Source organism: Artemia sp. Qi Xiang Cuo, chromosome 10 (genome assembly GCF_049724085.1).
Source record: "Artemia sp. Qi Xiang Cuo chromosome 10, ASM4972408v1, whole genome shotgun sequence".
Lineage (NCBI taxonomy): Eukaryota > Metazoa > Arthropoda > Branchiopoda > Anostraca > Artemiidae > Artemia > Artemia sp. Qi Xiang Cuo.
The window spans coordinates 26543984-26560335 of NC_142803.1; the positions used below are offsets into that span (position 1 = coordinate 26543984).

General features: G+C 36.3%; 1 protein-coding gene across 2 annotated transcripts in view; it reads left to right on the forward strand.

Annotated features, from left to right (window-relative positions):
• The window catches only part of LOC148947623 (uncharacterized), a 98931-nt gene that overhangs the window by 19120 nt on the left and 63459 nt on the right, over positions 1-16352 (forward strand). The window lies entirely within an intron of this gene.

Consider the following 16352-nt stretch of genomic DNA (forward strand, 5'->3'; position numbering starts at 1 on the left):
TATTGTAAATTTGGGTTGTAATTTGGCTAAGCATATATTTGCTTACACCCTATGTATATAATCTAATATTACAAATTTCTTTGGGTATTTATTTAAACCCTATGAAAACGCTATTATTTAAACCCTATGAAAAATTTTGAATTTTAGTACCCCAACAGATAAGATTGATTATCAGACAAACAAATGTTTTTCCTACAAATTGTGATATATGAGTTTTTAGTATAAAGGAGAACCATTTTAGTATTTTTGACCATGAAAACGTTTATGGTATGTGTAAAGTATGTCTTCAACATTTGATTCCAAAAACCAAATAGCTTAAATCTGGATAGAGTGAGTATTAGACCCATAGATGGCACTATCCAAAATGTTCGAGCTGTAATGAAGTAACTAATTAGCTTATAATTTTTACCAACAGAGATCAATGTTCTGATGAAATATGGGTCCCTTGTTCTCCAATTTTGTGAATTTGTTTTTAAATGGCCTAACGCAGTTGGGGGTGGGAGGAGGGTTTGCCCCCTCAAATAGTATGCTTCTTTTATTCCAGTGGCATTTGGTAGATGTAACGAAATGACACTGATTTAAAATTTAATTCTCCTTCTATAAAATGAGAGATTGTTAATTTTATTAGCCGTGTAAATAAGAATATACTTACAAAATTCTTTGATTAAAATTGAAAAAATACATAAATAACAGGGAATTAGGATTTTTTAAATCTGTATTGCAATTATGATTTTTTTAATCTGTATTGCACTTCATTTAGGCATTGTTTATAGGAAAAAGTGTTTTGGCATTTTATCTAAAACCCCTTAATTTGTCAATTAAGCTCAGTGCGCTATATATATATATATATATATATATATATATATATATGTATATATGTATATATATATATATATATTATATATATATATATATATATATATATATATATATATATATATATATATATATATATATATATATATATATATATATATATATATATATATATATATATATATGCCGCACCCCAGCACTCGGCACGCGGCATGCTTCTGTATATGGATTCTCACTGTCACTTGTCTTCTAAATGCAGCCTTTTCTTGATGTTGTGACGTCAAAATGGAACTTGAATTGCGTTTGTAAAGTTACATTTTTTTTATTTGACCTTTTTTTTTATAGAGACAAGCCTCGGCTTGTCTTTTGCCATTATGAAAGACACATCGCCGAACCTTTGTTTCTTCTAATTGTTCAGGTGGTGGAACAAAAACTTCTTTTTCTTCCAGCGATTTATCTAGTCCGCGTTTTCGATTTTCAAAGGCATGGAAGGCATTGACGACCATCTTCGTTTCTTTTAATTGTTCAGATGGTGGGACAAAAAGTTCTTCTTTTGCCTTGGTTCGAGAATCAAAGTTTTTTATTGTTTTAAAAAATTAAGTTGTGTAATAGAGTCAAACTTTAGCGTAAAGAGCGAGGCGTTGAGGAGGGGACAGCCCCTTTCATATACGGAATAATTTCTGTTCGTTTTAAGTTTTAATGTTGCTCCTTACTTTCAGTTAAAAAAAATTGTTTTTTTTTATTCAATTTCTGAACGTTTTCGAATTAATGGAGCTTTGATTTTGGCTCACCGTACATGAATAATCAGAATGAAACTTATATATTAATTTTACTTGTTTTGGCTAAATGGCTTTCTCGAAATTTTGTTCTGACGTAACTTACGAATTAACTTACGTAACGAACTTATATATTTGTATGTTTTTATTACGTATATTAGGGAGTTAACCCCTAGTCAATATCTAGCTCTTTACGCTAAAGTTCGAATTTTGTTCGAATCACAAACCCCTGAATCACAAAGGCCGATTAATTAGAATAGATAGTTCTTTTGAAAGTACTAAAAAAAACTTTAGCGTAAAGGGCGAGGTATTGACTAGGGGGCGAACCCCTCATAAACGTAATCATTTCTGTTTGTTTTAAGTTTTAATGTTGCTGCTTACTTTCAGTTGAAAAAACTTGTTTTATTAGTTTAGTTTCTGATCGTTTTTTAAATAATGCTGGGAAATCTGGCACCCCCTTCATAGAAATGTTCCTTCCCCCAAAGAAATATCCTCCATGGAAAGATCCTCCCCCGTAACCCCCTCCTCCGCCCCCCCTCCACCAGAAAAAAATCTCTCCTGAAACGTCTGTATACTTCCCGCTAACCAATACTATATGTAAACAATGGGCAAAGTTAATAACTTGCAGCCATTCCCCCAGGAACTGTGGGGGATTAAGTCATCCTCAAAAACATATTAATTAGATTTTTGGCTATGCTGAACAAAATGGCTATCTCAAAATTTTGATTGGGTTACTTCGGGGAAAAAATGAGCGTGGGAGGGGGCCAAGTTGCCCTCCAATTATTTTGGTCACTTAACTTAACTTTAACTTAAAAGGGCACTAGAACTTTTAATTTCCGTTCAGATTAGCCCTCTCACGATATTCTAGGACTACTGGATCGATACGATCACCCCTGGGAAAAAAAAGAAATAAACAAGCATCCGTGATCTTTCTTCTGGCAAAAAATACAAAATTTCACATTTTTGTAGATAAGAGCTTGAGACTTCTACAGTAGGGATTCTCCGGAGTACTAAACCTGGAGATTTTTTTTTAATAGGATTTCCATGACTTTTAGGGGTTGTTTCCCCCTTTTTTGGGAAATACTGCAAATATTTTCAAGCGCGTAACCTCTTATGGGAGGTATTAAATTGAATGAAACTTATATATTTGAAATCAGCATAAAAATCCGATTGTTTTGATAGGCAGATTAGTATAATAATTCCATTTTTTAGAGTTTTGGTTACTATTGAGCCGGGTCGCTCCTTACTTACAGTTTACTACCACGAACTGTTTGATAAGTACCATGACAGTGATTGTCTCTAAAAATCAATATTCCCCGGCTTCGTGTCAAATGTTGCAAGTGCACGAAACATGTCATTCTAGAAAGCGAAGCATGGGAATTTCACTCACATGCAAAAGGGTAATTTAGAATGTAATGAGTTGGACAAAATACTGGGAATGGCTTGTTAGTCGCGTTGCTTAGAGCGCGTTACCCTTGAAAGAAAATGACTTTTCGAGTCCTGGTGGGGTCAAGAACTATAGAAAAAAAGAACTAAAGAAAGAAAGAAAAAATGTATTGAGCGTTTCGGGCTAAACAATAAAATGTAAAAAAAAGTATTACGTGAAAGTGATGCACAATCCTCACGTAAGGTGTGTACTGTCGTTAAGTTACAAGCGCGAATTCCCCATGGGTTCCTGGGGCAAGCTTACATAAAATTGCGTCAAGCATATTAGAATTGACGTTTGAAACGGGGTAAGTTGTGTGACGTCTTTGGAGTCCAGAGGGGTGGGTCTTGGGAGTCTTGCTAACTGTTTTCCCTTTAATAGAACCGGTGACCGTATTGCGTAGGTGTGACGGCTTGAGGGGTTGGTAGCTCCACTTATCTGACCCTTTAAAGGCAAGGGTATGTCGCGTGGTGTAACTCGCGCTTGAAATACACAGGGGTGTGTCGCGTGACGATACAGGGCAGGCGTTTGAAATACCATGCTAATTTCCCTATGGCTGCCGTAACATCAGAGGGCTCCGGTAGAAACAGCTGACCGCATTGTACATGTGCAAGGAAGTCGATTTATTTGAACTTATGTATTATCCTGACCACATTCTAAGTAATTCAAACACCCAGGACTCTTGCCTAGAAACAGGGCATACGCTCGGAATCTTGCCGACTGACCGCTTGAAACCGGTGTGTCGCGTGACGTCAGAGGGCTGCCGTAGAAATCCTGGGAGGGCTGTCGTAGAAAGCAGATTTGCACCACTACTATTAGTTTCTTAAAGTTTGGTTTCTGTAAATGTTTCTTCCATATGTTATCTAGGGTAATTAAAATTAAATTACAATTACAATTCCAGTAACTGCTCCTTATAAAACAAACTATTGAAAACAGAGGTTCCACCTAAACTATTTTAACAACAATGTTGTATGTTTGCTATCCATGCACATAAGTGAAGCTTTGAAAAAGACAACATGAAGTGATTAAAGATATGATTTTTTCGCTTAACCTAAACTTTTGAAATAACGTTAATAATCACCCTTGTGCTGGTGTAGTGGAAGTAACCTTGTCTACCAATCGTGTGAAGTCAGGTTGAATCCCACACGGTGCAAGGGAAACAGCCGTTCAGACAACTTGTAATTCACAATTTTCCCGACAATTTGTAGTTCACCGACAATTTTTCTAAATTCAGTGGGGTGGCTATTTTGGTCTGTATCTCTTGTGATATAAGAATTTTTTAGGTGTAGACAAGCTCTGACTAGTTACGTCTCTTATACTAATCCTTTGTTTACTTGAGACCATTTCTTGTCAATGTTTAAGAGAAGAACAGTGTAGTTTAAGGAAGGGTAGAAAATGCCCCGACCAAATTTTCACTATTAGATTCATATTAGATACTATGAGCTTCTTTCAATTATATTTGTTGCATAGGCTGATATGTAATTTTTTTTCGTTTCAAGTTTCAGTTCCATTCTGTAATATTTTGAATGATACTGGTCTTGCTAGTTTAATATGTATGACCTGAATTAAAATCTGAAATTCAATACATACCAAACATAAACGATCAATAGTTTAACATGATTACGAGTATATGCAGTTCATCAGGTTTGGCTGAAGCCTTAAATATTATTTCGTCTCTCGAGGTTGTTTTATTTTCCCAATCTGGTTGTGTTGATTGTTTTATAATTTGCAGATTGAGGGTGACGCACTACAGCTTTAATTTTTTGGATTTCTACTTTGCCCAAGCTCATTGAAGCCTTATATATTATTTCATCTCTTGGGGTTACTTTATTTTCCAATCCTGGTGGTGAAATAACTCTTGCCACGGAGCTTAGTATCATAATTTTCAATTAATTTATAATGCATAATATTATTATAATTAAAATTTCAAATAGTGATCTTGTACCCTTTGTTTCAAGGGTCTTCCCTTATATAAGCAAACAAACAGTAATCGTAATGTCATACTTTTTTAAATTTTTGAGTTTTCCCATTACGTTTACATTATAGATTTTTCGATCTTTATTTTAGAGAAAAACGGATTCATAATATGACATTCATTATATCAGAGAACAAAGCTCTAGCGTTGCCTACAATATGGAATCGTAAGGCTTCAATGTCTGATTATTTTTTTTCTCAGGGTCACTTCATATGGAAGGGGTCAGAGGGGGATCATTCGATTGATAGATTGAAAGCTCTAGTGGAATTTTTAAGAGTGATCAGAGAGCAACCAGCTCCACTTTCACGGCCTTTTCCCCCAAACATATCCGATCAGAATTTCAAGATAGCGATTTTATTCAAAATAGGCCAAAGGTCAATAATTGCAACCTTGTGGTTGACGTAATCCTTATAGCCCTGGGGAAAAGCGCTCTAAGTTATACAAGTTGTACATTGTTCACGAATTTTGTTGTTGGGAAAATGGGGCATGTTTAATCCTGTTTCCAAAAAGTGTTAGTGAAACTTTAAGGGAATTTTGAGACGGTTATCAATCACAATTATAACACGCTATGTGCATGCTGCTTGTCAAAAGGTTGTATCACCAATATCTAAAGAACGACTCAGGATATTAAGTTGTAACTTTAAGGGTATGACGAGAAGTGATTGGAGGGCAACTTGTCTCCCTTGCCCTTTTAAATAACCGCTCCCTACAATACTGATCAGGATTTAGAAAAAGCTTTTTCGTTAAAAATAGTCAAAAAGTATAATAGCCATGCCTCTGGGATGTCAAGCATTCTCACAACCCATGGGCAAGGGTTATGAACTATTCAATATCCTTGTTAACATGAAGGATTTATCAGAGGCAAAGCTATAGCGTTGTCGATAGTAAATGCCATACGGCTCCAATGTTTAATTATTTATTATTTATTATTTTTTCCCAGAGGCACTTCATATGGAGGGGTCGTCGTAGAAACTTCAAAGGGGGCTCACTCGATTGGAAATCGAGAGTTCTAGTGCCCTTTTTAAGGGTCAACAGTAATTGAAAGGCAACTAACACCCTTTCCACGCCCACCTTTTGCCCAAAAACATCCAATAAAAATTTTGAGATAGCCATTTTGTTCAGCGTAGTTGATTTCTAGATAGAAATTATGTTTTTGAGCAGGACACTCCCCCACAGCCCTCAGGGCAAGGGTTGTAGGTTATGCCCTGGGGGCATATAAGGTTTCTATAGAAAGCTTTGTCGTAGAAACTACAAAAAGGACTCATTCGATTGGAAATTCAAAGGGCTAGTGCCCTTTTTAATAGTCGAAAGTGATTGGAGGTAGACTAACCCCCCTCTCACGCCCACCTTTTTCCTAAAACACATCCAATCAAAATTTTGAGATAGCCATTTTGTTCCACGGTGTTGAAAATTCAGGAAATTAGGTCTTTGAGGATGACACCACCCCCCCACAGCCCTCAGGGCAAGAGTTGTAAGTTATGCCCTTGGGGAATTTATGGTTTTGAATAGAAAGCGTTGTCGTAGAAACTTCAGAAAGTGCTCATTCGATTGGGAATTGAAATGGTTAGTTCCGTCTTTATTAGTTGAAAGTGATTGGAAAGCAAATAACACCCCTTCCACGCCCACTATTTCCCTAAGCCCACTCAACCAAAATTTGTATATATCTATGATTTTCAACATACTTGAAAGTTCTGGAAATTATATGTTTGAGCAGGACACTCCCCCCACAGTCTTCAGAGACAAGACTTATAAGTTATGCCCAGGGGGCATATATGGTTTTTATGGAAGGAAAGCTCGTATAAACTTCAAAGAGGGCTCATTTGATTTGAAATTGAAAGTTCTAGTTCTTTTTTTAAACGTCAAAAGGTATTAGAGGGTAAGCAGCTCCCCCTCAAACCTTTTTTTCCCAAATGCATCCAATAAAAATTTTAAGATACCTATTTTGTTAAAAATAGTTCAAAGATCATATAACAAACATTCCGGTGTCGTAACAACCCCCCAGGGCCCGGGGGCAGGCTTGTAAGTTATGCCCTGGGGGCATATATGGGTCTTATGGAAGGGATGTTCGTATTAACTTCAAAGAGGGCTCATTTGATTGAAAATTGAAAGTTCTAGTTCACTTTTTAAGAGTCAAAAGATATTGGTGGGCACCTAGCCCCACCCCACGCCCTTTTCCCTCAAACCCAGCCGATAAGAACTTTGAGAAAGTTTTTTTTTTAAATAGTTAAAAGACCATATAACGAAAACTCCGGGGTCGACACAGCCCCCAGGGCTCTAGGGCAGGTATTGCAAGTTATGCCCTGGGGGAATATATGGTTCTTATTGAAGGGATGAGGGATGCTCGTAGTAACTTCAGAGATGGCTCATTTGATTGGAAATTGAAAGTTCTAGTTCGGATTTTTAGAGTCAAAAGAGATTTTAGGGCAACTAGTCCACCCCCACGCCATTTTTTCCCCAAATGCATCCAATAAAATTTTGAGATAGCCATTAAGTAAACAATTGCTCAAAAGTCATATAACAAAAACTCAGGTGTCGTCACAACCCCCCAGGGCCCGGGGACAGGCGTTGTAAGTTATGTCCTGGGACATATATGGTTCGTATTAAAGGGATGCTCGTATAAACTTCAGAGAGGGCTAATTTGATCGGAAATTAAAAGTTTGAGTTCACTTTTTAAGGGTCAAAAGAGATCCGAAGGGAATTTGCGCCCCCCTACGCCTTCTTCTTCTAAATCCATCTGATGAAAATTTTGAGATAGACATTTTGTTAAAAATAGTGCAAAGGTCGGATAAGAAAAACTCCGGTGTCAATACAACCCCCCGGGGCCCAGGGGAAGGCGTTCTAAGTTATGCCCTATGGACATGTATGGTTCTTATGAAAGGGATGAGATTATGAGGGCTCATTTGATTGGAAATTAAAAGTTCTAGTTCACTTTTTAAGAGTCAAGAGAGTTAAGGGCAACTAGGCCCCCCACGCCCTTTTTTCCCCAAAACTATCCGCTACAAATTTTGAGATAACCAGTTTTTTGGAAATGGTTCAAAAATTAGGTAACAAAAACTCCTCCCAGGGCCTGGGAGATAGGCGTTGTAACTGTTGTCCTGGGGGCATATATGGTTCTTATGAAAGGGATGCTCGTATAAACTTCAGAGAGGGCTCATTTGATTCGAAATTGAAAGTTCTAGCTCCATTCTTAAGAGTAAGATGAGATCAAAGGGTAATGAGCCCCCCTCCCCCCACACACCCTTTTTTCCCCAAGCCCATCCGATAAATTTTTATAATAGCCATTAAATTAAAAATATTTCAAATGCCAGGTAAGAAAAATTCCTGTGTAGACGCAACCCCCAGGACCCAGAGGCAGGCGTTATGAGTAATGCTCTAGGGGTATATATAGTTCTTATGGAAGGAAGACTCGTATAAACTTCGGAGAGGGTTCATTTGATTGAAAATTGAAAGTTCTCGTTCACTTTTTAAGAGTCAAAAGAGATCAGAGGGCAACTAGCCCCCCTCCTCCACGCCCTAAATGCACCAGATAAAAATTTTGAGATAGAAATTTTTTAAAAATAGTTCAAAAATCAGATAACAAAAAACTTCGGTGTCAACACAGTCCTCCAGGGCCCGGGGGTAGGCGTTGTAAGTTATGCCCTGGGGGCATATATGGTTATTATGGAAGGGATGCTCGTATAAACTTCCTAGAGGGCTCATTTGATTGGAAATCGAAAGATGTAATTCACTTTTTAAGAGTCAAAAGTGATTGCAGGGGAGCTAGCCTGCTCCCACACTCCATTTTTTTTTCTCCCAGAGGCCCTTTATATAGAAGGGTTTACCCTATAAACTTCAAATGGGGCTAATTCAATTGAAAATCAAGAGTCCTAGCTCCCTTTATAAGAGTTAGAAGTGATCAGAGGACAACTTGCCCCCCAAGCCCTTTTTCTGCAGATACATTAGATAAAAAATTTGAGGTAGCCATTTTGTTAAAATTAGTTCAAAGATTATAAAAAACTCCTTTACGTATGGCCATTTTGTTAAAAACAGTTCAAAGGCCAGCTACGAACCACTCCTGTTTCGACCCCCCCCCCTAGGGTCCGAGGTAGGCGTTGCAAGCATTGCTCTTGGGGCATATATGGTTCTTACGGAAGGTATGTTCGTATAAACTTCGGGGGGCTCATATGATTGGAAATTGAAAGTTCTCGTTCACTTTTTAAGTGTCAAGAGATTGGAGGGCAACTAGCCCCCCTCTCCACGCCGTATTTTCCTCAAATCCATCCGATAAGAACTTTGAGAGAGCCATTTTTTTTAAATAGTTCAAACGTCAGATAACAAAAACTTCGGTATCGACACATCCCCCAGCGTCCGGGGGCAGGCATTGTAAGCTATGTACTCGGGCCGTATGCGGTTCTTATAAAAGGGATGCTCGTATTAACTTCAGAGAGGGTTCATTTGAATGGAAATTAAAAGTTGTAGTTCATTTTCTCAGAGTGAAAAAAGATCGGAGGGCAACTAGCCCCTCCCACCCTCCACGCCTTTGGGTTTATCGGATGGATAAACCCATCCGATAAAAATTTGAGGTAGCCATTTTGTTAAAAATAGTTCAGCCATCAGATATTATAACTCCAGGATCGACACAACCCCCCCAGGGCCCAGGTACAGGCGTTGTAAGTTATACTCTGCGGATATATGGTTCTAACAGAAGGAATACTCGTATACACTTCAGAGCGGGCTCATTTGATTGAAAATAGAAATTTCTAGTTCACTTTAAAGAGTCAAAAGAGACCGAAGGTTAATTAGCCCCCCCCATGCCTTTTTTCCCCAAACCCATCCGATAAAAATTTTGAGATAGCGATTTTGTTAAAAATAGTTCAAACATCAGATAATAAAAACTCCGAGGTTGACACAAACCAATTTTTTCACTTTGATATTGTTACTTTGATATCAGTTTTGATACTTTGATGAAAATTTGATATTTTTTTAAAGTTTGATTTTGAAATAAGGAATTTTTAAAAACTTGAAACTTTTTCAATCAAAAACGAACAAAAGTTAATTAAAAAAAAAATCTGAAAAATTAGTTTTTCAAGGAAAAGTAAAGGCCATTTTAAACTTAAGCTCAGCAGATACAAATACCTTTTAAAATTCGAACTCAAAACGAACAGAAATTACTATTAAAGAATAAATGAAACCCAAAACAAACAGAAATCCAATAAACAATCATAGCAAAAACATAGAACAAGTAATAATATAAATGAATAAATAGATCTAAAAGCGAGTAATGCTTAGATTGAATATGAAAATCAAGCTTAAAAAAAAAAAAATATTTTCCTATTTAAGTATAAATGAAAGTTAAAACGAACAGAAATTAAATATACAATCAATGCAAACAAACATACAATAGATATTAATGTAAATTAATGAGTAAATCTTAAAACGAGTGAAACTTAAATTGAATATGCAAATCAAGCTTGAAACTAACAAACATCACTACAAACAACAGTTTGGGTATGACCTCCCTCTCTCACTGTAAAAGTCTATAACCTACTGCTTCATTGGCACTTTACTGAAAACTATACGCCTCTTGAATAGTCTTGGAAAGTATTAACAACATCAAATTGAATGTTTGATGTATAATGATACTATTTGTTAAAAGATCCATCAGTTCAATAATTAATTTCACTGTAATTTTAATTTTATTTTCAATGCTGTAAGAACTGGAAAAGAATACATTTGTAATATAATTCGTTTTCAGTTAAGCGCCTGTGATGCAGTAGGCTTTTAGTTTTTACTTACAGTTAAAAATGGAGGCAGTGTCCAAACACTTGTTTGTAGTGAAACTATATTCGTATTGGACAACTTTAAAAAGAGCTAGTAAATTAAACTGAATATTTGATGTATATTGTTATTAATTGCTGAAAGCTCATCAGTTCAAAATGTTACTATAATTGTACTGTTTATTTTCAATATTAAGTACAAAAGAAAACATTTGTCATAAAATTGGTTTTCAGTAAAGCGCCAATGACGCAGTAGGTTTTAGAATTTTACAGTGAAAGTAGGGGGTCATACCCAAACTCTTGTTTGTATTGATTTTTGTTCGTTTCAAGCTTGATTTGCATATTCGTTTTAAGTTTCACTCGTTTTAAGATTTATTTATTAATTTACATTAATATTGATTGTATGTTTGTTTGCATTGATTGTATATTTAATTTCTGTTCGTTTTAAGTTTCATCTATACTTCAATAGGAAAATATTTTTTTTCGTTTTAAGCTTGATTTTCATATTAATTCTGAGCATTACTCGCTTTAAGATCTATTTGCTTCGGAAAATCGCTTTTGCTGGGAAAGAAGGAATGGTTGATTCTGGCTGTGTCTGAAAACGCTAAGGATGTTAAGAGGAAACTTTGAGAAAAGTTGGGACATGTTAAACTAAATCCAAAAAGACTATTTGAAAACAGTTTATTAAAATGTATATCTGGAATTTCTTGACTACAGCCGAGGGTTTTAAACTGAAACTTTTAGGGCATGTTGAGAGGGATGTTGAAAAGTTGTTGGAGGGCAAATTTCATCGTTACTTGGAAAGGGTCTTATTACTTTAGTTTTAGTGCTTGTTTTAAGGTAGGGTTTTCTATATTGTCCTGTGGACTTTGAACTGTATTTTTTATTAGTTTATTCTGCACTAAAGACGGTCGAGCGGGGTCTTGACCGAAATATTGGCATATTTCTCTTTTATATTTTTTACTACTGGCACTTACTGTCCTCGTTTTCTCTTATTTGCATTTGTTTTCGTTTTTTCTTCCTTAGGCAGTGTGGTTTCAGAATTTATTTATTATGATCAAAGTTTTTATATGACATGATTTATAGTTAGAAACTAAGATGTATGACGTCATTCATCATCTTGTATATGAAGATACAATTTTTTTTTGTCAGAAATTGTACTTTATTGCTATATTAACTTTCGTTAACTACAAAAGGCATTATATATCAAGACTTCCTCTTAAATGATCCCCTAAACAACTTTTCATTTTCCCCCCGGGGCACCCACTATTGGGGGGGGGGGCAAAGGGGGCTAGGTAAATTAATTATGAGGAAACCAAAGGAAAGGGAGCAGACTAGGGAAAATCATGGAAGCTTAATAGTAAATTTTAAAAAAATGTGTTTTGGCTCTGATATAATGAATGTCATATAATGAATCCGTTGTTCTCTGAAATAAAGATCGAAAAATCTATAATGAGGGAAAACGTAAGAGAAAACTCAAAATTAAATAAAATTATGACAAATTACGATTGCTGTTTGTTTGCTTATATAAGCGAAGACCCTTTTAAACACAGGGTACAAGATCACTATTTAAAGTTTTAATTATAATAATATTCTATATTATTAATTAACTAAAAATGATGATACCATGCTCTTTGGATGCTCTGTGAGTTATTTCACCTTTAGGATTGGAAAAAAAATAATAATGAGAGACGAAATCAAACAGTTCGTGGTAACGAACTGTAAGTATCGAGCGACCCGGCTCAATAGTCTCCGAAACTCTAAAAACGAAATTTTGATACTAATAGATGTATCAAAAGAATTGACTTTTATGTTGATTTCAAATATGTAAATTTCGTTAAGTTTATTCTTACCTAGCAAAGGTTGCGAGCTTGAGATATTTTTCCTGATTTTCGAAAAAAAGAAGAAGCATCCCTTAGAAGTCAAGTGACCTTAATTAAAATCACACCGTCAGATTCAGCGTATGAGAGAACCTTACTGTTTAGGTTTCAAGCTCCTATCTGCAAAAATGTGGAATTTTGTATTTTGTTGCCAGAAGAAAGATCACGGATCAGTGTTTATTTGTTTGTTTTTTGTTATTGTTTTCCCAAGGGTAATCGTATCGACCCAGTGGTCCTAGAATATCGAGAAAGGGCTCATTCGACCGAAAATTAAAAGTTTTAGTGCCGTTTTTAAGTTACCAACAAAATTGGAGGCAACTAGGCCCACTTCCCCGCCCCTTTTTCCCAAAATTGTCCGATCAAAATTTTGAGATTGCCATTTTGTTCATCATAGTTGAAAGGCCCAATAGCTATGCCTTTGGGTGTAACATGACCCCCCCCCTCCACAGCCCCAAGGGAAACATCTTTGAATTATAAAATGTGTCCATTCTTTACGCACAGTATTTGTTATTGGGATGCATGCATACATTTTTGAGTGGGGGGGGGGGAATATTTTCTACTGTGGGGTTTTCGACGGAGGAATTCTCCATGGGGAGGGAAGTTTCCAGGGAGTGAACTTGTAAGGGGAAATAATACACTGCGGGAATTTGCCAGAATTTTTATACAAAATCCTTTTTGTATGTCTTGCTTTCTCTTTTCCGTTTCAATTTTACGCGCGGAGTAGTTAAGAGTAATTGTCCAGGGTACATTTTCACCGGGATTAAATTGTCTAGAGGATATCTCCGTGGGAGGGGAATAATACACTGCGGGAATTTGCCATAATTTTTATACAAAACTCTTTGTGTATGTCTTGCTTTCAGTAGAGGTGACCCTAAAGCTCGTGACCCCACACCATATATGGGCATAGCCTCCCTGGGGAGAACACGTGGTTAATGGGGTCAATGACCTAAATTTCCAAGGTCGATGTTTATTTTGTTGTAAGTGAACGCTCTCAGCGAATGTCAAGGTCGATGTTGTTGTTGTTGTAAGTGCACGCTCTCAGCGAATGTCAAAGTCAATGTTGTTATTGTTGTAAGTGCACGCTCTCAGCGAATGTCAAGGTCGATTTATTTGTTGTTGTTGTTGTTTTTGGCACTCTCGAGGTGAATGTCATGGTGTCCAGAAATAGTATTTGTTGTTATTGTTGCTCGAGCCAAATGTTATGAGTTTCCCGGAAACAGTTAGATTACGTGTGTCCTTCTCAGCCAATCAGAGGGCTTGTTTACATATTAGCGGCGGAGGGAATATAAGGAAAGGATTTTTGCTATAGTTTTATTAGTCTGTGAATAGAATTCAAAGGAGTGGGAAGAACAGTTTTGACTTTACTCATTTGGATATATATTTGTAATAATGAGTGGAATGTTTTCACTATTAGAAGTTGATTGTGGAGTTGATGGTAATAATACAAGAGCACCAAACATTGCGGTGGAAATTACGAAAGGATCGCGGCTTTGTCTGGAATGGGATGCAGTATATGCAAGATATGTGATATCCTTGAGCAAATTTAAAATGGAAGATCAATTATGTTTCGCCGCAAAAGTTGATATAGCACATGTGAATAGACTTCAATGTGCTTTAAGTGCATTAGTGAAACATATTGAAGACAATAAACACTATCGCTAATTGTACATGCTCTGTATTATTGATGTTGTTGTAATTATTCAATAAAATTGTTTCGAAATCGAAAATGTTATCTTTCTTTTCTGGTCAGTCTAGAGTCGGCAGTCAGAGTGAAAGGACTGAAAAATGAATAAATTTGAGAAAGAGAGAATTAGATCAAATCTAGTGTTTATGGAAAAACATTTGATTTTGGATGACGATTTTCTCGAGTTATCACTTCAACGCAGGATATTCTCTTGTCAGGAAACACTTGACAATATAATGAAAACTGATTCTCCCCCATTGGACTATTGTATGAAACTTTTAAAATATGATTCAAATGTTTTTAGTCATTTAATTGATATATTAATTGGAACAATGCAGAATCATATTGTGGTTATACTTTTGAAAACATTGCCACTGGATTCAATGTAGATAGCTCCCCCCCATAACTTAGAAAAGGTACTGGCGCAGAGTTAGTCCTCTCTCCCCCACATTTCCCTCTCATTGAATTTATCGAACGAAGAGGATCAGTTTCGTTTTAGCTGTGAGTGAGTTGACATCGGAAACCGAAAAATGTTCTATATATGTCCATTGTGCATGTACACTCTTGGCAGTTGGACTCAATGTGAGACTTGTAGAATTATTGATGACTATAGCAAAAAGTGTAGATTATGTAATCATTGTAAATTACATAGAGGCTATGCAGTACAAATTAAAGGATGTAATTCATGTCTTGAGGAGGTGTGTGACTCTCAACCTAGAGGGCACCTGTGCTCCAATTGTCCCTACGATAAATGTGATCAGTGGGAGAATACTTACCCCGCTATGATTGGAAAGAATACCAAACGTGATTTTAGTTTATTGCTACGAGATTGGTATCGTCGTGGATTTAAATTATTCTGGGAAGAGGAATCAGGTCTACGATTCAACTGTTGGGGTAACAAGACACTCTGGTTTCTACGTCATCGTTGTGATGACACCACCTACTATGATTATAAACCAATTGATTTTTATTTGGCAGTTACCGAATGTGATTCACCATTTGAAAACATTGTATGTGATATTGCTTCAAATAGACAGATTGAAACTCGTGAATTTCATAATATGAATGCAAATAGTATCATTGACTATACAAAGAGATATGACAAGAGTGAAGTTACATTGTACTGTAGAAAATGTGACCCTGACTTTGCAGTCAATCAAGATCAATATATAGTGAATCCAAATGATTTACCAGCATTAGTGGTTCACGACACTTGCCTATACATCGAAGATGAAGAAATCTAAAAGTGAAGATTTAAAGACATTGTTGTATATATATGCATTTTATTAATAAACAAATTCACAAACATTTTTTAAGTACTTTACTCTTAGGGCACTGAAATAAATACTAAATAGGTCTGAGAGTATATTTTCCACTAGAAAGTCATTCATACGTGGATTGTCAACATAAAAGTGGAGAAACTGCTTGTAAGTATAGCCGCGACATCCGAACACAAAATATAGTAGTGCATGGAAGCCACAGCTTTTAGTCGTTAGATCCTGCACCCTCTTCCGATTTTGAATAATAGTTTTTCCACTGCTCTCAATATAGTTGCTGATGTGGGGTGTGTAGAATGTATAGGGTAGACCAAGAGGATCAAAAAATTCAATCGTCTTCATTATATGAAAGATGCACAGCCAATGACCAGTCAGCACAGTCGACGGACTGCTATTAACAATAATCAAGGTATTGTTGACACTTTGAATTTTTCCAAGAAAGTCCGAGGGCAGACAATAGGATTTGTAATGGGACATGTAGGGGTCCATATTAAATACATTGATTACTTGACTGGTGTTAATGGCACCAAGTCTAGCAGAACACTGCCTTCGGGAGGGATTTCTTAATAGGTTTCATATTGGTTTAGTGATATTAGGGCTATACTCTCAGCCAATGGGTCGGCAAATGTACACTCTAAACACACAGTCCCCGTACGTACTATACTCATATCCTGTGTACCCGACAAATCCAGTACAATGATACCATGTGTTTTAGCAAACATATCTTCGGTTATACCATTTTCAAATAGTTAAGAGTCATGA